Source organism: Pristiophorus japonicus, chromosome 14, assembly GCF_044704955.1.
Source record: "Pristiophorus japonicus isolate sPriJap1 chromosome 14, sPriJap1.hap1, whole genome shotgun sequence".
NCBI lineage: Eukaryota > Metazoa > Chordata > Chondrichthyes > Pristiophoridae > Pristiophorus > Pristiophorus japonicus.
This window is the reverse complement of record NC_091990.1, coordinates 118,529,735-118,552,368: the sequence shown is the minus strand read 5'-3', so window position 1 is coordinate 118,552,368 and position 22,634 is coordinate 118,529,735. Positions and strand designations below refer to the sequence as shown.

The 22,634-nt window shown below is 43.4% G+C and overlaps 1 protein-coding gene across 1 annotated transcript in view; it reads left to right on the top strand.

The window, feature by feature from the left end:
- Window positions 1-22,634, top strand: part of LOC139280065 (uncharacterized) — a 69,090-nt gene that overhangs the window by 7,979 nt on the left and 38,477 nt on the right. The gene's annotated exons all lie outside the window — the stretch shown is intronic.

Genomic DNA, 22,634 nt, shown 5'->3' with positions numbered 1-22,634 from the left:
GGTGAATGATCAACCATGATCTTGTTGAATGGTGGTGCAGGCTCCAGGGCCCAAATGGCCTACTCCTGCACCTAGTTTCTATGTTCCTATGTCACATCTTCTAATATCACCTTCTTTGGCTCAGCATCCATATTTGTTTTATTACGCCTCTGAGAAGCATCTTTAGGATGTATCCCTACAGTAAATGTGCTATATTAATGCAAGTTGTTGTTATAAAGTGATATCAAGGAGCCGAAATTGCCCTTTTCTATAAGAGTGAGGCGGTCACGGGTCGGTGAGGGCTCACCATTTGGTTGGCGTGGAGGGGCCGCCATTTAGTAAATTGCCTTCTTTTATTGTTGTAGCGGTGTATGGGACCATCCTGGCCGTCTTCTTGCCCCGTTGAGCACACGCCGGCCCCTTACCGACAGGCGGCAACCCCCTTTCTGCCCCGCTTGGGAAATTACCCCGCAGGAGCGGATCAGCCGCTGGTCGGTGCCCCCGACAGCTTTCCCCGGTGGGAAGCTTCTTGTGGCTGGGCAGCGCATCCGCCTTTAAAGGAGAGGGCGCACTGCCGGAGCCGCCATTTTATTGTCGGGCCGACAATGGCAGCCACGGGTTTGGCTGGGCCACCAACGGGCAGTCTGGCACCCCCTCTTGGATACCGGACCGCTGGCCCAGTGGGTGCCACTAAAGTAGCTGCAGATCTCGTAGCAGCCCTCCCCTGTAACTTATGACTCGGAGTGGCGGCTAACCCGACAAAACAGCACTTCCGCCCTGCAGCCAACCCGACATCCGCCCGACACAAAAAACGAATAATAGAGCTGAAAATCGGGAGATTCCCCGCCCCATGCATGGCGGCGGAGAAAAAACAATAAGTTTGGGGCGGAGGGTGATTTCGGCCCCCAATGCTTTTTTCTATCTTATTATTGACAATCTTGTAGGAACCAATAAGTCTGATATCAAATACATAAGGATTCATTGCTGACAGGGCCTCTCAATTGGCTGAGAGTATTAGCAAATCATGGGTGTGCAATACTGTGCAAAAATTAAAAAAATATTGCCAAGGCTGGAAATTTGAATTGAGGACACCGAATTGTTGGGAAATGCACTGCATCTGAAAGTTAGATTGAGGTTTTAGGTGTAACCCTTCATTGGAGCGATGTGACTCAGTTCTTGAGCAACTGTTGATCTGAGTCACATCTAAAACCCTTCACACCCTATTCATTTGTTTTGTTTCATGGTAAGATTTAGAACATAGGAACATAAGAAATAGGAGCAGGAGTAGGCCATACCGGCTCCTCGAGGCTGCTCCGCCATTTAATGAGATCATGGCTGATCATCGACCTCAACTCCACTTTCCTGCCCAATCTCCATATCCCTTGATCCCCCTAAACTCCAAAAATCTATATATCTCAGCCTTGAATATATATTCAGCGAGTCAGCATCTGGTACAAGGAATTCCAAAGATTCACAACCATCTGAGTTAAAAAATTCCTCTTCATCTCTGTCTTAAATGGTCGACCCCTTATTCTGAGATTGTGACCCCTGGTTCTAGACTCCCCAGCCAGAAGAAACATCCTCCCTGCATCTACCCTGTCAATCCCCTTCAGAATCTTGTATGTTTCAATGAGATCACCTCTCATTCTTCTAAATTCCAGAGAGTATAGTCCCAACCTACTCAATCTCTCATCATAAAACAGCCCTCTCATCCCAGGAATCAATCTAGTAAACCTCCCTTGCACCGCCTGCAAGGCAAGTATATCCTTCCTTAGATAAGGAGACCAAAACTGTGCACAGTACTCCAGGTGTGGTCTCACCGAGGCCCTGTACAATTGTAGCAAGACTTCTTTCATAATCCTATAAACATTGTATAACCACCAGAGCTGGTATAGACACAGTGTGTGAAGGAGGAGGAATTCAGAAATAAACTCTCCTTTAATCCTATTTGGAAAGCAGAATTATTAGCAAGAATGGCAAAATTCAGATTTATTTGATTCTACCCAGCTTAACGTCCTGTCCTGCCCAATATTTATCCCTCAATCAACATAACAAAAATAGATTATCTGGTCATAATCACATTGCTGTTTGTGGGAGTTTGCTGTGTGCAAATTGGCTGCCGCATTTCCCACATTATAACAGTGACTACACCCCAAAAAGTACTTCATTGGTGGTAAAGCGCTTAGAGATGTCTGGTGGTCGTGAAAGGCACCATATAAATGCAAGTTTTTCTTTCTTTCTTTAACTATTTTTTAGTGGACCTTACTGTCTTTTCATCTTCTTTCTTCATTTCTTGCTGTTCCTTTTGCATGTGGTGTACAAATATGGAACTCGCTACCACATGGAGTAGTTGAGGCAAATAGCATATATGCATTTAAGGGAAAACTAGATAAACACATGAGCAAGAAAGGAATAGAAAGATATGCGAATGGGGTTAGATGAAGAGGGGTGGGAGGAGGTTCATGTGGAGCATAAACACCAGCATGGACCAGATGGGCTGAATGGCCTGTTTCTGTGCTGAACATTCTATGTAATCGAAGATAATGGGGGAAGAACAAATAAAGGACACTCTTCAGTATATCTAGACCTGGTTTACGTGACAACATATATATCGAAAGCAAAGATGTAATCTTGAATGGAAAGGTGGACAAACCATAATGATTACGTAGATTTACATAGAATTTACAGCACAGAAACAGACCATTTGGCCCAACGGTACATTCTGGTTTTTATGCTCCTCCTAGTGCACTTCATCTAACCCTATCAGCATTTCCTTCTAGTTTTTATTCCCTCATGTACTTATCTAGCTTCCCCTTGGATGCATCTACGCTATTCACCTCAATTATAGGATCATAGGAAAAGGAGTAGGCCATTCAGCCCCTTGAGCCTGTTCCGCAAATGTGGTAGCAAGTTCCACAATCTTGCCACTCTCTGGTCAAAGTAGTTTCTTCTGTATTCCTCATTGGATTTATTGATGACTATCTTATATTTATGACCCCTAGTTTTGGATTTGCCGCAAATGGAAATGTTTTCTTCACATCTACCATCCCAAGCCCCCCTTTCCCCCACCCCTCCCCCCGCTTCCCCTCCCCCCAGCCAATGGCCCCCTACCTTCATAATTTTAAAGACCTCTATTCAGTCGCCTCCTCGGCCATTTCTTTTTCAGAGAAAAGTGCCCCAGTCTGTTCAGTCTTTCAGATGATTGAGTAGTGCCTTTGCTTCAGTTTTGGAGCATTTCTGAGCAGTGTAAATAGCCCAAAATAGCAACACATGAAGCAAGCATCACTGTTGTTATGTATTGATGCTTGGGGTCACCAGACACCAGGGGGCGTCACTGTCGGAGGTCATCGGGCTGTATGTGCGTGTGCGCGGTCACTGGTATATAAGCGTGGGTACCATGTCACTTGGGTACTTTGGGCACGAATAAAGTTGGATCAGGTTTACACTTAAGGCCGTTTACTGTAGCAAGACTCTTGAGTCATTACATTTGGTGACGAGGTAATTTAAGAACCTTCGCATGTACAATGGACATTATTGGAATTCTGGAGAGATTTGCGGAGGGTGAGGATTGGGCGGATTTTATCGACCGACTGCATCAGTATTTTGTGGCCAACAAAATGGAGGGAGAGGCTGATGCAATTAGGTGCAGGGCGGTTTGTGGTTCGAAATTTTACGGCCTTAAAAAGAACCTTCTCTCGCCTTTACGTCGAATGGACAAAGAGTATGAGGATTTGTGTGCTTTGGTGCATGACCATCTTAAGCCAAAAGAGGGGATCATCATCTCATGCTATCGCTTCTATACGCATGTTCGTGCTGAGGGCCAGAATGTGTCGGGATTCATCGCCGACCTACGACGTCTTGCTGAGCCGTGTAAATTCGGGAACATGTTGGAAGACATGTTGCGAGATTTCTTTGTGATAGGCATCAACCATGATGTGATTCTTCGGAAGTTATTGGCCAAAGAGAAGCTGGATTTGAGAAAGGCCATCGCGACTGCCCAGGCATGCATGACAACTGATGATAATTTGAGGCAGATATCATCGAAAAGTCGGAGCTCCACGGCAAGTACTGTAAACAAGATTGTGTCATCTTCTGGCAGAGCTGAAGCTGAATGGCGTGCCTGTATCAATGGAGCTGGACATGGGTGCGAGTTAGTCGATAATGAGCCAAAGGACATTCGATAAGCTGTGGGACACTGAAGCTGTGAAGCCTAAGCTAAGTCCAGTCAATGCCAAGTTGCATACTTACACTAAGGAACTCATACAGGTGATTGGCAGTGCAGTAGTCAAGGTGTCATATGATGGTGTGGTTCATGATCTACCATTATGGATCATCCCAGGTAATGGTCCAATGCTGTTCGGCAGAAATTGGCTCGAGAAAATCAACTGGAACTGGAATGATGTCAAAGCGTTGTCCTCAGTAGATGACACTTCGTGTGCTCAAGTGTTGAAGAAGTTTCCTTCTTTGTTTGAACCGGGCATTGGTAATTTTACTGGAGCCAAGGTGCAGATTCACCTGGATTCTGATGCAAAGCCTGTCTATCATAAAGCTCGGTCTGTTCCTTAGATGATGGGGAAGAAGGTGGAAATTGAGCTTGACAGACTCCAACGTGCAGGGATCATGTCACCTGTCGATTTAACGAGTGGGCCAGTCCCATTGTTCCTGTATTGAAGAGTGATGGCACTGTCAGGATTTGTGGAGACTACAAGGATACGATTAACCAATTTTCGAAACAGGATCGATATCTGTTACCGAAGGCTGATGACCTGTTCGCCATGCTAGCTGATGGAAAGTCGTTCACTAAACTAGATCTGACGTCGGCCTATATGACACAGGAGCTTGTTGGCACTTCGAAGAAACTCAACTGCATCAACACCCATAAAGGACTGTTTGTCTACAACAGGTGTCCTTTTGGAATTCTTTGGCTGCAGCCATATTTCAGAGGAATATAGAGAGTCTACTGAAGTCGGTTCCTAGAACTGTCATGTTTCAAGATCACATTCTGGTCACAGGTCGCAACACTGTTGAACATCTGAACAATCTTGAAGAAGTCCTACATCATCTGGACAAAGTGGGACTCAGGCTGAAATGCTCGAAGTGTGTCATTATGGCACCAAAAGAATTCCTGAGGAGGAAGATTGCTGCTGATGGCATCAGGCCCACTGATTTGAAAACCAAGGCCATCAAAAATGCACCCAGGCCTCAAAATGTGACGGAGCTGCGTTCATTTCTTGGGCTATTCAACTACTTCGGTAATTTCTTACCCAGATTGAGCACTTTATTAAAGCCACTGCACATGCTACTCAGAAAAGGCGACAACTGGGTCTGGGGTGTGTCTCAAGATAGAGCCTTTGAGAAAGCTAAGAATCTGCTCTGTTCAAACAAGTTGCTTGTTCATTATGATCCATGTAAGCGTCTTGTGTTGGCCTGTGATGCTTCATCATATGGGGTTTGGCTGTATACTCCAATAAGCAAATGAGTCGGGTAAGCTACAACCTGTCGCGTATGCTTCGAGAAGTTTGTCAAAGGCGGAAAGAGCTTGCAGCATGGGAGAAAAAGAAGCTTTGGCCTGTGTGTATGGGGTCAAAAAGATGCATCAGTACCTAATTTGATCTTCGTTTTGAGCTCGAAACGGATCACAAGCCACTCATTTGGTATTAATACCAATGCATCGTCCCATATCCAGAGGTGGGCATTGGTATTGTCTGCCTACAATTATGTTACTCGTCATAGACCGGGCACTGAGAATTGTGCCGATGTACTGAGTCGTCTGCCTTTGCCCACACCTGATATGGAGATGCCTCAACCTGCAGATCTATTGTTAGTAATAGATGCTTTTGAGAGTGAAGGAACTCCTGTCACTGCTCAACAAGTTAGGATCTGGACCAGCTATGACCCTATTTTATCGGTTGTGAAACATTGTGTCCTCAGTGGTGATTGGTCTGCAATACCTATAGAGATGTGTAATGAGACCAAACCTTACAGCCGTCGCAAAGATGAGCTGTCCATTCAGTCAGATTGTTTATTGTGGGGTAATCATGTCATTATGCCTAAAAAAGGTAGAGAAAAATTTATACGTGAACTACACAGCACTCATCCTGTTATTGATGAAAGCCATTGCTAAGTCTCATGTATGGTGACCTGGAATTGACTCTGACCTGGAATCATGTGTGCATCAGTGCAATACTTGCATGCAGCTAAGTAAAGTACCAGCGAAATCTCCGCTGAGTCTTTGGTCGTGGCCAGCTAAACTATGGTCGAGGATCCACATCGATTTTGCAGGCCCTTTCATGGGAAAGATGTTTTTTGTTGTGGTGGATGCATATTCAAAGTCAATAGAGTGCATTATTATGTCATCCAGTACGTCTACAGCTACTATTGAGAGCCTTCATGTCATGTTTGTTACTCATGGATCCTGCTTCACAAGTCTTGAGTTTCAGGAGTTCATGAAACTCAATGGTATTAGACATGTGAGGTCAGCTCCATTCAACCCTGCTTCTAATGGTCAAGCAGAGAATGTTGTTCAAACGATCAAGCAGAGTATGAAACGTGTAACTCAGGGTTCACTGCAGACTCGTTTGTCATGTATATTGCTCAGTTATAGGACAAGACCTCATATGCTTACTGGGGTTTCCACTGCTGAACTACTGATGAAGAGAAATCTCAAGACCAAACTTTCTCTTGTTCATCCTGATCTGAATGATCATGTTGAAAACAGACGTCAAAGTCAGCAATGGTATCATGATCATGCTGCTGTATTACGTGACATCTCTGTCAACGATCCAGTTTATGTACTGAACTATGGTCAAAGGCCCAAAGTGGACCGCCGGTACTGTTACAGCCAAGGACGGTAACAGAGTGTTTATTGTCGTGCTCAAGAATGGGAAAACATGCAGGAAATATGTTGATCAAGTAAAACTGTGGCACATGGATGAACTGGAACCGTTTGAGGAAGATGCAGTCAGTGACCAACCAACCAATGTTCATTCATCAGAGGACTTTGCTGTCATTACTGAAGCTGGACCTCCAGTCTCTGATGTGATCATTACCACTCCCTCAGATCGATTACTCAGCCTTCAGTCACAACTGACTCAGAACGTTCGCCTAGAACTAAAGTTGAACTGAGACGATCAACTCGTGAGAGGAAAGTCCCAGACCATCTTAATTTGTAAAGAGACTGATATTAAGATCTTGAAAGGAGATGTTGCTATGCATTGATGCTTGGGGGTCACCAGACACCAGGGGGCGCCACTGTCGGAGGTCATCGGGCTATACACGCGTGTGCGCGATCGCTGATATATAAGCGCGGGTACCATGTCACGTGGGTACTTTGGGCGCAAATACACCTGAGGCCGTTTACAGTAACAAGATTCTTGAGTCATTACAACTGTGAAGTTGGAGGAAACTCAAATTCACAAATGGATATTTAAGTGCACACATAAAGTTCTTCACACTGTGTACTGATTTCTAATCTTCGAGCAGGGCTGACTGGGTTATGTCAGTTTATTTCTAACAGTAGAATTTTAAAGGTGGAATATCAATTTTAAAGTGATGCTCGCAAGGCACAAAATCAAAATTAAATTTTGCTTTCTATTGAAGTGCAAGTTTCTAAGTTGCTTTGTGGTTTCAATAACAACAACCTGCATTTCTATGGAATTTTCACCTTCAGGAAGGCCTATATTCCCGAGAGTTTAGAAGAATGAGAGGTGGTCTAATTGAAACATATAAAATTCTCAAGGGTCTTGACAGGGTTAATGCTGAGAAAATGTTTCCCCTGGCTGGGGAACCTAGAACACGGGATCACAGTCTCAGAATAAGGGGGCCATTTAGAGCTGAGATGAGGAGAAATTTCTTCACTTAGAGGGTGGTGAATCTTTGGAATTCTCTACCCCAGAAAGCTGTGGATGCTGAGTCTTTGAGTATATTCAAAACAGAGGTCAATAACTTTTTGGAAACAAAGAGAATTAAGGGATATGGAGATCGGGCAGGAAAGTGGAATTGTGGTCGAAGAAAGCCATGATCTTGTTGAATGGCAGAGCAGGCTCAAGGAGCAGAATGGCCGCCTCCAGCTCCTATTTCTTGTTATATTCTTATGCCTCAAAATGCTCTGCATGATGGAGGAATAGACAATGAATGCCAAGCAGAAGGAAAAAGGAGGAAATGGCGAGGTTGCATGAGGGGAAAAGGTATTACGGAAGGATCTGGATAAGTGGTTCCAGAAAGCAAGAACATTGCGGCTGATCAAGTGACAATCAATGACTCCTCATGGGTCAATGAGTAAGAACAAGAATTAGGATCAGGAGTAGGCCATACCCCCCCCTTGAGCCCGCTCGCCATTCAAAGATCATTGCTGATCTTCGACCTCAACTCCACTTTCCCGCGAGATCCCCATATCCCTTGATTTCCCCTAGGGTCCAAAAATCTATCTATCTCAGTCTTGGATATACTCAATGACTCAGCATCCACAGCCCTTTGGGGTAGAAAATTATAAAGATTCACAACCCTCTGTGAAGAAATTCCTCCTCATCTCAGTCCTAAATAGCCAGCTTCTTATGCTGAGACTGACCCCTAATTCTGGACTCTCCAGCCAGGGGAATCAACCTCAGCTTCTACCCTGTTAAGCCCCTTCAGAATCCTATATGTTTCAATGAGATCACCTCTCATTCTTCTAAACTCCAGAGAGTATAGGCCTAATCCACACAATCTCTAATCATAGATCAACCCTCTCATCCCAGGAATCAATCTAGTGAACCCTCATGGCACCGCCTCCAAGTGATATATCCTTCCTTAGATAAGGAGACCAAAACTGTGCACAGTACTCCAGGCGTGGTCTCACCAAAGCACTGTACAATTGTAGCAAGACTTCCTTACTCTTATACTCCAAACTTTTTGCAATAAAGGCCAACATGCTATTTGCCTTCCTAATTGCTTGCTGTAACTGCATGCTAGCTTTCTGTGTTTCTTGTGCGAGGAAACCCAAATCTCTCTGAACAAAAGCTTCTCATCATTTAAAAAATATGGTGTTTTTTTTATTCTTCTGACTAAAGTGAATAACCTGACATTTCCCCACATTATACTCCACCTGCCACCTTACTGCCCACTCACTTAGTCTATCTATATCCCTTTGCAGGCTCTTTGTGTCCTCTTCACAGCTTACTGTCCCACCTAGCTTTGTAAGTAGTGTAGTTAGAGGAGCATTCTCTCACAGGATGTGGGTGTTGCTGGCAAGGCTGGCATTTATTGCCCATCCTGAATTGCCCTTGAGAAGGTGGTGGTGAGCCATCTTCTTGAACTGCTGCAGTCCATGTATACTTCTTTACAGCTGAGTGACTAGTAGTAATGGTGACCATGAAACTACCAGATTGTCGTAAAAACCCATCTGTTTCACTAATGTCCTGGAGGGAAGGAAATTTGCTAGTCACTGAGGACTCCTATAAAATTGCAAAGAGAGAATATAATTTACTGCCACCCGCCAAGTAAAATGTCCTCGTCAAGGCTAGCATCCCCAGTATTGAAGCACAGACCATACTTGATCAGATTCATTGGGCAGGCCACATAGTTCGCATGCCAGGAGATCCTCAGTGATCTCTTCCTTAGTTCATGTTTTCGCTAAAGAAACACTTGCATTTATATAGCGCCTTTCACAACCTCAGGATGTCCCAAAGTGCTATACAGCCAATTTTTTTGTAAGGTAGGAAATGTCAATTTGCGCACATCCAGGTCCCACAAACTCCCTAAGCAAATGCTATTTGCGGCGCTCCTTCATGGAAAACGAGCCAAAGGTGGGCAGTGGAAACATTACAAGGACACCCTCAAAGCCTCCCTGGTAAAGTGCGACATCACCACTGACGCCTGGGAGACCCTTGACGAAACCGTCCTAGTTGGAGAAAGTACATCCGGGAGGGCGTTGAGCTCTTCGCATCTCAATGCCGAGAACGTGAAGAGGTCAAGCGCAGGCAGCGGAAGGAGCACGCGGCAAACCAGTCCCACCCACCCCTTCCCTCGACAAATGTCTGTCCCACCTGTGACAGAGTCTGTGATTCTCTTATTGGACTGTTCAGCCACCAAAGAACTCACTTCAGGAGTGGAAGCAAGTCTTCCTCGATTCCGAGGGACTGCCTATGATGATGATGAAAATGTGCAGTAAGATGTTTGTGCCTGAAAAATAAAGAAGCATAATGCAATCCATCAAACATAAGAATTGTGTTAATAAAAACAGAAAATGCTGGAAATCTCAGCAGGTCAGGCAGCATCTGTGGAGAGAAACATTTTATGGGATGGATTTTTGGGTTTTGGGGTTTTTGGGCGAAAACGCAAGCGATACGTTACCGATTTAAGGTCCAACTTTCGGCACTTGGTGTCTGCGCCAGCATCGCAAAGGGAGGCGCTCCACAATGATTCGCGGTGCAAAGACGCGATCATCGCCAACTTTAGTGTGGGGCCAAGAATGTTGCGAGAGTGGCATTGGGAGGAGGGGAAAAAAATTCAAAGAAACATTTAAGCAACATTACCAAGACCCTTACCTAACAAATCGCTGCAAAATAAATGTAAAAATTAAAACTTTAACTTATCTTTTTTGCAGGTTTTCCAACTTACTGCTGCCGGCAGGGTTTTACCTGTCGGTGTTCGGGGCGCGGCGTACGGTCGGGTGAGTGCCGAAACTCGGATGGTGACACTATCTGAGTCGTTACACGTCAGGTGCCGGATGTGCAATGATTCGGATTGTGGTACCGTCCGAGCACAGCCGCAAACAAGGAGCCGAGGATCGCGTCCAGATTTTGCCATCGGGTTTTCGCCACAGAGAGTCAAAATGCAGCAAAAATCCGGTCGCAAACCAATCGAAAATCCAGCCCCTGAGGCCTGTGACCCTTCGTCAGAATTGGAAAAGTTCGAGATGTAATAGATTCTTAAAGAAGTGCAGGGGTAGTGAAAGGGGGAGGGGAGGAAAGAACAAAAGAGAAGTTTTATTTCAGATTCCAGCATCAGCAGTATTTTGCTTTTGAAAGAATTGTGTTTCCCATTTTAAGACCAAGGAACTGAGCAGGAAGTTGAACACTTTGGTTTTAGGTCATGGCAAGAGTTTGACTAATCCATGCAAATCCTGGTAAATTTCCATTCACGTAGGAGGAGGTTTTGCCGTTGCAAAAGGCTGCGAGGGAAATCTGGAAGTATTATTTTGTAATATTTCTGACACTGACTTTCTGCCTTCTTTTGGTTATTGATCTTATTTGCAATCTGATAATCCAAATGTTTCAAACCCAACAACCTTTTGTTAAGTTGACGTGGTCATCACACTAAAGAAATCACTGTCAGCCATGATCTTATTGAATGATGGAGCAGGCTCAAGGGGCCGAATGGCCTACTCCTGCTCATAATTCATTTGTTCTTATTTTTAAAGTATATTTTTGGTCCCTTTCAGTAGAATCTTGTGCCTCCCATAGGAGATAGTCTGAAAATTGATCCCATGTCGACACCAAAACTACACTTGAGCTTATCCCACATTACAACGGTGACTACGCTCCAAAAAGTACTTTATTGGCTGTAAAGCACTTTGAGATGTCCGATGGTCATGAAAGGTTCTATATAAATCCAAGTCTTTCTTTTTTTCTTTCTTTATCACTGGAAGGTACATGAAAATACCCCACGGTGACGTGTGAATTTACAATAGATCCCCTCCCTCCCCATCCCCCTCTTCCTTTTGGGTCCATCTGGATTCTATACCTAATGGCATATCCCAGATCAGGAATTCAATGTGCCAGGAATCACAGGGTTAAGCAAAGTTTTTAAATCAGTCTGTTGTTAGGCAGCATCGATCGAGAAAGAACGATTCATTTGATATTTCAGCTGTCTCTGTTTCTGTTTCAGATTTGTAAGGTCTGCCACCATTTACTTTCTTTTCTTATCATTCTGTGCTGTAGCACCATGTGCCACGTGCTATCATAAACTACTGTATTCCCAGCTAGCTAGGAATATGGGAACAGGACTTGACTATACAGCACCTCAAGCCCGCTCCATCATTCAAATAGATTATGGTCGATTTGTACCTCAACTCCATTTGCCCATCTTAGCACCATATCCCTTAATACCCTTACCTAAAAAAATAATCAATCAATCTTAGTCTTTAAAGCTGCAATTGGCCTAGCATCCACTGTCTTTTAAAGGGAAGAATTTCAAATTTCTACTACCCCTTTAAGTGTAAAAAGTGCTTCCTGTTTTCCCTCCTGAATGGCCTAGCTCTAATTTTAAGATCACCTCCCTTCGTTCTTGATTCCCCCACCAGAGACACAAGAAATAGGAACAGGAGTAGGCCATTCGGCCCTTCGAAACTGCTCCGCTATTCAATAAGATTATGGCTGATCTTCGACCTTAATTCCACCTTCCCATACTATCCCCGTATCCCTTAGAATCATATAAATCGTTGAATGGTTACAGCATGGAAGAAGACCATTTAGCCCATCGAGCTCGTGCCGTCTCATGCCACAGTCCTCTAGGGTAGAGAATTCCAAAGATTCACAAAACTTTCAGTGAAGAAATTTCTTCTCATCTCATTCCTAAATGGTCGACCTCTTATTCTGAGACTGTGACACCTGGTTCTAAACTCGCTCACCGGGGGAAACATCCTCCCAGCATCTACCCTATCAAGCCCCTTAAGAATTTTACATGTTTCAATGAGATTACCTCTCATTCTTCTAAACTCTGCGGAATATAGACCTAGTTTATTCATAGGGCAATCCACTCATCCCAGGAATCATCTGGTGAACCTTTGCTGCACTCCCTCCGGACAAGTATATCCTTCCTTAGGTAAGGAGACCAAAACTGTACACAATACTCCAGGTGTGATCTCACCAAGGCTCTGTATAATTGCAGTGGAAATAGTTCCTCTGTTTTCACGGAGGAAAGAACAAAAAAGTAGGTCTGTGATAGGGTGGAAGGCAGGAAAGATTAAATGACAAAAGTGATGATGGTGCAAAGCAAAAGGGGATGTTAATGGGACAATGTTAGAAACAAAAGATGGATCTAGAAGAGGTGTAAATGGGAATAGCAGAATAATCAACAACTGCAAATTATCATCTTGTTTCATTTCAGTAGTGCTTTAATGTTGAGGAGATAAAACACGGTAAACCCATTATTAAAGAGAAGGTAGTAACTATATCCAGGGCCCATAAATAATCTTGTGGTGCTGCTCACAGTTAAATTGGAGTAGATCACATGGTCTTTATAACAGGCTGTGAGAGGTTACAGTGTCACCCTCCTCCACTGGAGAAAGTAAAAATTGCAGATATTACTATTGGCTCAAAGACTGGTGTGGGAGAAATGGGTTTTGGTTCATAGGATACTGTCACCAGTTCTAGGGTAAGAGGGAGCTGTTCTGTTGGGACGGGCTCCACTTAGACCGTGCTGGGACTAGGGTCCTGGCGAATCAAATAACTCGGGCTGTAGAGAGGGCTTTAAACTAATTAGTCGGGGGGGGGGAGGATTCAAGTAAGCGAAAATATAAAAAGTCAAAGAATAATGAGAAGGCAATAGATCAGGGTAGCATTGGGGGAAGTGAAAACCAGAGCATGGCAGGAAAGGACAGAATGTATAAACATAAATGTGAATCAGAAAGTGGGGTCAAAGCAGGAAAAAATGGTAAAAAAACAAATTTAAAAGCTCTTTATCTGAATGCACGCAGCATTCGTAACAAAATAGATGAGTTGACGGTACAAATAGATACAACTGAATATGATCTGATAGCCATTACAAAGATGTGGTTGCAAGGTGACCAAGGCTGGGAACTAAATATTCAGGGGTATTTGACAATTCGAAAGGACAGACAGAAAGGAAAAGGAGGTGGAGTAGCTCTGTTAATAAAGAATGAGATCAGTACGTTAGTGAGAAATGATATTGGCTCAGAAGATCAAGATGTTGAATCAATTTGGGTGGAGATAAGGAATAATAAGGAGAAAAAGTCGTTGGTGGGCGTAGTCTATAGGCCCCCTAACAGTAGCTACACTGTTGGATGGAGTATAACTCAAGAAAGAATGGAGGCTTGTAAAAAAGGAACGGCAATAATCATGGGCGATTTTAATCTTCATATTGATTGGACAAAGCAAATAGGCGAGGGTAGTCTTGAGGAAGAGTTCATAGAGTGTATCCAGAATAGTTTCCTTGAGCAGTACATTGTGGAACCAACCAGGGAACAGGTTATCTTAGATCTGGTACTGGGACAGGATTAATAAACGATCTCCTAGTAAAGCATCCTCTAGGAATGAGTGACCATAACATGATTGAATTTCAAATTCAGTTGGAGGGTGAGAAAGCCAATGTCCTAAGCTTAAATAAAGGAGACTACAAACGTATGAAGGAAGAGTTGGCTAAAGTGGACTGGGAAAATAGATTAAAGTATGGGATGGTTGATGAGCAGTGATAGACATTTAAGAAGGAAAGACTGTAAGAGAAGAGATAACCATCCATGGCTAACTAAGGAAATAAGGGATGGTATCAAATTGAAAACAAGGGCATACAATGTGACCAAGACTAGTGGGAGGCCAGAGGATTGAGACATTTTTAAAAGCCAGCAAAGACGGCTCATCATAGGCAGTCCCTCGGAATCGAGGAAGACTTGCTTCCACTCATAAAATGAGTCCTTAGGTGGCTGAACAGTCCAATCCGAGAGCCACAGTCCCTGTCACAGGTGGGACAGATAGTCGTTGAGGGAAAGGGTGGGTAGGACAGGTTTTCCGCACGCTCCTTCTGCTGCCTGCGCTTGATTTCTACATGCTGTCGGCGATGCGACTCGAGGTATTCAGATGCACTTCCTCCACTTAGGGCGATCTTTGGCCAGGGACTCCCAGGTGTCAGTGGGGATGTTGCACTTTGTCAGGGAGACTTTGACGGTGTCCCTGTAACATTTCCTCTGCCCGCCTTTGGCTCGTTTGCCGTGATGGAGTTCCGAGTAGAGCGCTTGCTTTGGGAGTCTCGTGTCTGGCATGCAAACTATGTGACCTGCCCAGCGGAGCTGATCAAGTGTGGTCAGTGCTTCAATGATGGGGATGTTGGCCTGGTCGAGGATGCTAATGTTGGTGCGTCTGTCCTCCCAGGGGATTTGTAGGATCTTGTGGAGGCCTCGTTGGTGGTATTTCTCCAGCGACTTGAGGTGCCTACTGTACATGGTCTATGCCTCTGAGCCATACAGGAGGGCGGGTATTACTACAGCCCTGTAGACCATGAGCTTGGTGGCAGTTTTGAGGGCCTGGTCTTCAAACACTATTTTCCTCAGGCGACCGAAGACTGCACTGGTGCATTGGAGGCGATGTTGAATCTTGTCGTCAACGTCTGCACTTGTTGATAAGAGGCTCCCGAGGTATGGGAAATGGTCCACGTTGTCCAGGGCCACGCTGTGGATCTTGATGACTGGGGGGCAGTGCTGTGCGGCGAGGACAGGCTGGTCTTACTGATGTTTAGCGGAAGGCCCATGCTTTTGTAGACGACTAAAAAAATAATAGAGAGGGAAGATAGATTATGAAAGTAAATTAGCACGAAATATAAAAACAGATAGTAAGAGTTTCTACAGGTACATAAAAAGGAAAAGAGTGGCTAAAGAGTTGGTCCACTAGAGGATGAGACTGGGGAATTAATAACAGGGAACAGGGAAATGGCAGAGACGTTGAACAAATATTTTGTATTGGGCTTCACAGTAGAAGATACTAAAAACATCCCAATAGTGGATAATCTAGGGTCTATAGTGAGGAAGGAGCTTAATACAATCACTATCACTAAAGAAGTAGTACTCGGAAAAATAATGGGACTAAAGGCGGACAAGTCCCCTGGACCTAATGGCTTACATCCTTAAAGAAGTGGCTGCAGATAGTCGATGCATTGGTTGTAATCTACCAAAATTTCCTGGATTCTGGGGAGATCCCAGCGGATTGGAAAACCACAAATGAAATGCCCCTATTTAAAAAAGGAGGCAGACAGAAAGCAGGAAGCGATAAACCAGTTAGCCTAACATCTGTTGGGAAAATGCTGAAGTCCATTATTAAGGAAGTAGTAACAGGACCATTGGAAAAGCATAATTCAATCAAGCAGAGTCAGCATGGTTTTATGAAACGGAAATCATGTTTGACCAATTTGCTGGAGTTCTTTGAGGATGTAATGAGCAGGATGGATAAGGAGCAACCAGTGGATGTGGTTTATTTGGATTTCCAGAAGGCATTCGATAAGGTGCCACATAAAAGGCTACTGCACAAGATAAAAGTTCACGGGGCTGGGAGTAATATATTAGCATGGATAGAGGATTGGCTAACTAACAGAAAACAGAGGTAAGTGGAGCTGAGTCCACGGCCAGATCAGCCGTGATCTTGTTGAATGGCGGAGCAGGCTCGAGGGGTTAGATGGCCTACTCCTGTTCCTAATTCTTATGTTCTATGTTCAGAGAGTCGGGATAAATGGGTCATTTTCCGGTTGGCAAACAGTAACTAGTGGAGTGCCGCAGGGATTGGTGCTGGGGCCTTAACTATTTACAATCTATATTAATGATTTGGATGAAAGGACTGAGCGTAATGTAGGCAAGTTTCTGATGATACAAAGATGGGTGGGAAAGCAAATTGTGAGGAGGACACAAAAAATCTGCAAAGGGATATAGGCAGACTAAGTGAGTGGGCAAAAATTTAGCAGATAGAATATAATGTGGGAAAATGTGAGGTTATTCACTTTGGCAGAAAAAAAAGAAAATCAAATTGTAATTTAAATGGAGAAAAATTGCAAAGTGCTGCAGTACAGAGGGACCTGGGGGTCCTTGTGCATGAAACACAGAAAGTTAGTATGCAGGTACAGCAAGTGATCAGGAAGGAAAATGGAATGTTGGCCTTTATTGCAAGGGGAATAGAGTATAAAAGCAGAGAAGTCCTGCTACAACTGTACAGAGTATTGGTGAGGCCACACCTAGAGTTCTGCATACAGTTTTGGGCTCCGTATTTAAGGAAGGATAAACTTGCATTGGAGGCTGTTCAGAGAAGGTTCACTAGGTTGATTCCAGAGATGAGGGGGTTGACTTATGAAGATAGGTTGAGTAGGTTGGGCCTATACTCCTTGGAGTTCAGAAGAATGAGAGGTGATCTTATTGAAACATATAAGATAATGAGGGGTTTCGACAAGGTGGATGCAGAGAGGATATTTCCACTCATAGGGAAAACTAAAACTAGGGGACATAGTCTCAGAATAAGGGACCGTCCATTTAAAACTGAGATAAGGAGGAATTTCTTCTCCCAGAAGGTTGTAAATCTATGGAATTCTCTGCCCCAGAGAGCTGTGGAGGCTTGGTCATTGGATATATTTAAGGCAGAGATAGACAGATTTTTGAGCGATAAGGGAATAAAGGGTTATGGGGAGCGGACAGGGAAGTGGAGCTGAGTCCATGATCAGATCAGCCATGATCTTATTAAATGGTGGAGCAGGCTCAAGGGGCCAAATGCTCCTGCTCCTATTTCTTATGTTCTTATGTTTGTATTGCTGTTACAGGGTTACCCATTGATTTCATTGGACTGGGCTGTGACAGTGTTAGCATCTCACACATTTTGAATATATATATATATATATATATATATTTGATAAGGAAGCCATGGTGTAGCAGTACTGTTTTTATTGTGGTAATGTTTTTATATCTTTCCTATTTTCCCTTCGCTAAGACTCCCTCATAGTATCAAATACATTCTGCAATGGAGAGTGAGTTGGAATCCTTGGCTTGGGTAATGGTGCTCTGTGCCAGTTTCCAGGAAATACATGAGAGTGGTCTAGCATGAATGACCCTCTGATATTATGTCCTGACAGAGATATAATCACTATCAAGAACTGGCGATGTGTGCAAATTTGAGTCTGATGCGGGTGCTACTAATCCGGGGTCCAGCAAGTGCATTCTGCCACACCTTCTGTTTTAAATTATTGTTTTCACCAATGCTCACAGGACTCACTGGAAAAAATAACACGAGGTCCATCTAGTTCAGCTTCTACCATCCTGGTACATAGGAACAGGAGTCGGCCATTCAGCCCCTTGAGCCTGTTACGCCATTCAGTGAGATCATGGCTGATCTGTATCTTAATTCCATCCACCTGCTTTGGGTCCATATTGTTTTATACGCTTGGCTAGCAAAAATCTACTGATCTCAGATTTTAAAATTATTAATTGAGCTCGCATCTACCGCTTTTTGTGGAAGAGAGTTCCATAATTCCATCACCTTTTGTGTGAAGAAGTGTTTCATAACTTCTTTCCTGAATGGCCTGGCTGTGATTTTAAGATTATATCCCTTTGTCCTGGACTCCCACCCCCTCCCCCCCCCCACTCCCACCCCACCACCGCATAAAATGTTTCTCGATCTACCCCATCAATTCCTTTCAAAATCTAAAAAGCCTCAATCAAGTTACCCCGTAACCTTCTATAGTCCATGGAATATCTCTCATCGTATCTAACCCATAATCATAATCATGGTAGAACATGCAGAAAACAAGCGCAGGCAGCTGAAGGTGCAGCAAACTAGACTCCCCACTCACTCTTTCCTTCAACCACTGTCTGTCTGTGGCAGAGACTTTAATTCCCGTATTGAAATGTTCAGTCACCTGAGAACTCATTTTTAGAGTAGAAGCAAGTCTTCCTCGATTTCGAGGGACTGCCTATGATGATGATGATAAGTCACATGATACAATGATAATGGAATTGTTAACTAATCACAGCAATCAATCTCGATCAATTAGTCTACAATGGACATTCATTTGAAATGTCACTTTATTTTAAAATGTTTCTGCAGACATTTATGTGAGTGTGATATGCCTGCTCTTACAGGCTGAAGCAATTGGCACAAATATTCATTACATTCTTTTGCTAGTCACCCATAGCACCTTTGTGCTTTCCTGCTGCCTATAGCAAGCCCTCCCAATGCCATTGTGTTTTCCTATGGACATCAACCGGTGATGGATGTGGTGAGTTTAAGCTTGGTTATGGATGTTAAAGTTGTATGCATCGTGACAGGTTAATAAATGTTAACCTGCACAGTGGAATCAGATTTTATCCAGGTTGTAAAAAGAAAAATCTAGGAATACACTGATTTATTTTTATTTTGGTAACTTTATAAAATGATAGCATTAGGACATGTTTCAAACATTTTCACTGTGGTGAGACACCTTTTTTAAGTCACATTTTAGCTCAACACACTAGTGCAGGATTTGAAACTTTTGCTTCTGATCGAGTCATTCTGATAATTACTAAGGTGTGGACAAGCATAACAAGAGTAAGCGAACAGGTCCTTGCAGTCAGTTAGGATAGTTACTTTCTCAAAACAGTGTCTGTGCCATTAATAATTGTGGTTTTGAGGCACAAGAAAAATATACAACGTATGTTAGTGAATTCTTGGTTCTTGCACACAGAGCAGAGTTCTTGTTGCCTGGAAATACCCTATCTGTTGAATAAGGCAAATATTTGGTTAAGATCTTTCCAGTGCAGACTTGTTACCAAAAACAATTTTCACATTCCATTTCAGAAGCAATTCCCACTGTACTTCAGCACATACCAGACTGTGTTTCACTCACAATTGCTGATACGTAATTAATTAGGAGCAATAATCATAGAATCATAGAAAAATTATGACACAGAAGGAGGCCATTCGGCCCATCATGTCCGTGCCGGTCGAAAAAGAGCTACCCAGTCTAATCCCACCTTCCAGCTCTTGGTCCACAGCCCTGTAGATTATGGCTCTTTATCTGCACATCCAAGTACTTTTTAAATGTGATGAGGGTTTCTACCATCCTTTCAGTCAGTGAGTTCCAGACTACCACAATCCTTTGGGTGAAGAAATGTTTCCTCATCTCCCCTCTAATCCTTCCACCAATTACTTTAAATCCATGTCCCTTAGTTGTTGATCCCTCTGCTAAGCGAAATAGGTCCTTCCTATCTAGGCCCCTCATAATGTTATACACCTCAATTAAATCTCCGCTCAGCCTCCCCTGTTCCAAGGAAAACAACTTCAGCCTATCCAATCTTTCCTCATAGCTAAAGTTTTCCAGTTCTGGCAACATCCTCTTTAATCTTCTCTGCACCCTTTCTGATGCAATCACATCCTCCCTGTAATGTGCCAACCAGAACTGCATGCAGGACTCGAACTGTGGCTTAACTAGTGTTGTATACAGTTCTAGCATAACTTCTCTGCTCTTGTATTCTAATCTATTGTTCCTTTTATCAATGCAAGTGTTTAATACTAATTGTGATAGGTTGCCAATATTAAGCAACCTCCTTTCTCCTCTGGTTCACAACAATATGTTTCGAGTAAGCACGAGACTTGGTAGTAGAGTATATGGAACAGACTTTATTGATACACAGTAAAGGGGATCGGTCTTGAACTGTCTACAGAGAGTGGATATTAAGTTCCTGTATCTTTCGAGTAAATTCTGAAACTGTTGAAAACCATGCTCCTTTATAAATCATATTTTGACTATATCAAATGAAATGATGCATATTTCCCAAACCCTCTGAAAACAGACTATCAATGAAAACAATTTGCAATTGTTTACCTCAGAATGTCTATTCTGTTGCAATACTGCTAATTTTCAAACATGGCGTATAACAGCGCCTACTCCCTTGTCAGGGGTCTTATGATATACTTTTAGTATTTGTATAAACATTTAGAATTATTGTGGGGTTTTTGTTGGTAAGATGTGGGAGTTAAACGTGGTCCTTATGGCTAAAGGGATCAAGGCGTACTGAGAGAAAGCAGGAATGGGGTACTGAAGTTGCATGCTAAGCCATGATCATATTGCATGATCATAGGGCCGAATGGCCTACTCCTGCATCTACTTTCTATGTTTCTATGTTTCTAAGAGGTTTTCATTTAGAAAAAAACCTACAAAATAAATCCAGTTGAAGAATCTTCATGTAAATGAATAAAATTATGTAATTTTCTGGCGTATGCTAGTAGGGTGGATGTTTTATTTTATTGTGAATAACTGTTGTATCTTTCCAAAGGTGAAGGCTGGCCATGGTGTTAACATCATTAGCATTTCGACTATCATGGTGGCTTTGTTCATTTGGGGGAATTCCGATATTCAATTTGGAGACATAAGCAGAAAGGGCACCATTATGGAAAAGCACACTGCCTGAAAGAATTTCTACATGTTAGAGGGGATTTTGCTCATGTGCAGAACTCATTGGAGAATTTTGGCTATGATTCTGTATGATAAGTAAAATTCAGTGGTAATTACCCGAGTATTAGTTAAATGGTGAAAAGCTAGGAACAGTGGAGGTACAAAGAGATTTAGGGGTCCACATATACAGATCAATAAAATGTAGTAGTCAGGCACAGAAAATAATCAAAAAGGCAAATGGAATGTTAGACTTTATAACGAGGCTAAAATATAAAAAGGGGAGGAAGCTTTGCTACAGTTATATGAAGCCCTGGTTAGATCACATCTGGAGTACAGTGTACAGTTCTGGGCACCGCAACCTAGAAAGGCCTTGGAACGTAGTGCAGATTCACCAGAATGTAAGGGTTAGATTATGAGGAGAGATTACATACACTTAGGTTTGTATTCCCTGGAATATGGAACATTAAGGAATGATTTGATTGAGGTTTTTAAGATTTTGAAAGTAATTGATAGGGTAGATAGAGAGAAACTTTATCTGATGGCGAGGGAGTCTAGGACAAGGGGACATAATCAGAGTCAGGCCATTCAGGAGAGAAATTAGAAAACACTTCTTCATGCAAAGGGGTGGTTGAAGTGTGGAACTCTCTCTCACAAAAGCGACAGGTGCTAACTTAATTAATAATTTTAAATCTGAGATTGATAGATTTTTGATACTCAAGGGCATAAAAGGATATGGATCCAAGGCAGGTAGATGTAGTTAAGATACAGATCATCATCATCATAGGCAGTCTCTCGAAATCAAGGAAGACTTGCTTCCACTCTAAAAATGATTTCTCAGGTAACTGTACAGTCCAATGCGGGACCTACAGACTCTGTCACAGGTGGGACAGACATTCATTGAAGAAAAGGATGGGTGGGGAGTCTGGCTTGCTGTACGCTCCTTCCGCTGCCTGCGCTTGTTTTCTGCATGCTCTCGGTGGCGAGACTCGAGGTGCTCAGCGTCCTCCCGGATGCTCTTCTCCACTTAGGGCAGTCTTTGGCCAGGGATTCCCAGGTGTCGGCGGGGATGCTGCACTTTATCAAGGAGGCTTTAAGGGTGTCCTTGAAACGTTTCCTCTGCCCACCTGTGGCTTACTTGCCGTGTTGGAGTTCTGAGTAGAGCGTTTGTTCTAGGAGTCTTGTGTCAGGCATGTGGACAATGTGGCCCGCCCAACGGAGCTGGTCGAGTGTGGTCAGTGCTTCGGTGCTGGGAACATTGGCCTAATTGCGAATACTGCCGTTGGTGCATCTATCCTCCCAGGGGATTTGCAGGATCTTGCGGAGACATTGTTGGTAGTATTTCTCCAGCGATTTGAGGTGTCTGCTGTACGTGGTCCATGTCTCTGAGCCAAACAGGAGGACGGGTATCACTTCAGCCCTGTAGACCATAAGCTTGGTGCCAGATAACCCATGCTATTTGAATAGCAGAACAGGCTCGAGGGGCTGACTGGCCAATTCCTGTTCCTATGTTCCTAATAATACAAATTAAATTTGCAAACTTTGCTTAC